This window comes from Paroedura picta, chromosome 7, assembly GCF_049243985.1.
Source record: "Paroedura picta isolate Pp20150507F chromosome 7, Ppicta_v3.0, whole genome shotgun sequence".
Classification (NCBI taxonomy): Eukaryota; Metazoa; Chordata; class Lepidosauria; order Squamata; family Gekkonidae; genus Paroedura; species Paroedura picta.
In genome coordinates, this window is record NC_135375.1 from 112,991,274 (window position 1) to 112,992,856 (window position 1,583).

Consider the following 1,583-nt stretch of genomic DNA (forward strand, 5'->3'; position numbering starts at 1 on the left):
CCTCTTCTTCTGCTTCCAATCTAGATCATCAGCCATGATACATTCGGGCACCTGGTGGCAAAGCTGTCCGTCTCCCTGGCCGACCCGGAAGCGGAGGTCCGGGAGAAGGTCAGGGAGGTCATGGGACAGCTGATGCAAGTGGAGCAGAAGGGGCAGGGTGAGTTCACGTCCCTTTTCTGGGGTGGGGCACCCCAGTCCCTTCAGAGCCATGGAGTTCCTTTGTCCAGATAAGCCTTCCCCACCATGGCCTCCAGACCTCTGGTCCCCACGACCCCAGCCCTCCACCGGTGCCAGAGGGGGAGACCAGCGAGGCCCAGGCGGAGGGGGAGGAACCACCCCCAGGCCAGGAGGAAGCACAGCTGTTCTGAGCAGGGCCAGTCGGCTTGAGCTCCCCCCGCTGTCTTCCTTCACTTGGGAGGAGGACCCAGAGCGGCCCTGGAGGGAGAGCTACGCCCACCTCATAGGGGCAGCTGAGGTACGGAGGCCCGTCTGTGGTGCTGGCCAGGCAGTCTTGGAAAGGCCTCGCCTCTTGGGCCTGGGTCAAGGGGCCTTGGTTCATTCCCCGGGAAGGACACAGCAGAGCTCCCTTGGGGGATTCTTCCATCAGCGGTGTGCAGGGAGACTGGGAGTCCCCCCTTCCCTTCGCCATGCCACAGCTCTGGAGCATGCTCTGAATCCCATTTCCTCGCAGGGGAGCTGTTTGAAGCCTCCCTTTAAAAAGGAGTGAGGGAGGGCGGGCAGGAAGGAGCCAGAACCTCTGGAGAAGAGGGACCAGGGCGGGTTGGAAGAGGACTGACAGGGTGTCTTCCTGGTTTCAGGTGTTCGGAGGTCACCTAAGGGAGAGGCAGAGGCTCTCTCTCCAGGAGGCCGCTCTGGAGGACGCCCTGAGCCTGGACGGGCGGTGGGTGAGGGAGGGAGGCCTCTTGGTCCTCCTCTCCTTCCTGGGCCAGGCCAGGGCCCTGCTGGAGGAGGAGGAGGTGCGTAGATGGGGAGATCAAGCATAGAGGGGGGGGCAAACATCCCAACCCCCTTGCTGAGGCTGAAAAGAGGGCAGGAATCACTGGGGGCATTTCTCCATCTCCCCAGATCGAAGACCTTCGGAGCAACCTCTCTGCCCTGCTCTATAATCTCTGGCGGGCCCTCGTTTGTCGCTGTTCTTGAAAGGCCTTTGCCTCCAGGCCACGAGGGCTCCTCTGAGGAAGTCCCTGGCTGGCTTTCCCCTACTCAGAAGTAAGTCTGCTTTCTCTTGCCTATTTTATGGACCGCTGCAAGAGAGCTGACCCTGGGCCTGCCTGCTTTTCTTTTCTCCCCTACAGATAAGTAAAAGGACCCTGCAGGAGTGCCCTTCCTTCTCCTCCTCCTCCTCCTCCCACCACCCTTTCCCATGCTGGGACTGCAGAGAGCACCGGTTACATGCCAGGTCAGCGTCATGTGCCCCCCACCAGACCACCAGAGACTTTTGAGATAATCCCATACCTCCACATTATAGCCAAGCGTTAGACCTCCCTCCTGTGGGAGCAACCACAAGGACCTTCAAGGATTTTCCTGGATTCCAAAATACGACTGCCAGTCTGCCAGCCATG

General features: G+C 60.3%; 1 long non-coding RNA gene across 1 annotated transcript; it reads left to right on the forward strand.

Annotated features, from left to right (window-relative positions):
• The first annotated feature begins 406 nt into the window (after positions 1–406).
• LOC143841890 (uncharacterized) lies at positions 407–1,206 on the forward strand. The gene is made up of 3 exons (XR_013232928.1): positions 407–475; positions 819–977; positions 1,087–1,206. It is a non-coding gene; the product is annotated as an uncharacterized LOC143841890 (long non-coding RNA).
• The last annotated feature ends 377 nt before the right edge of the window (positions 1,207–1,583 follow it).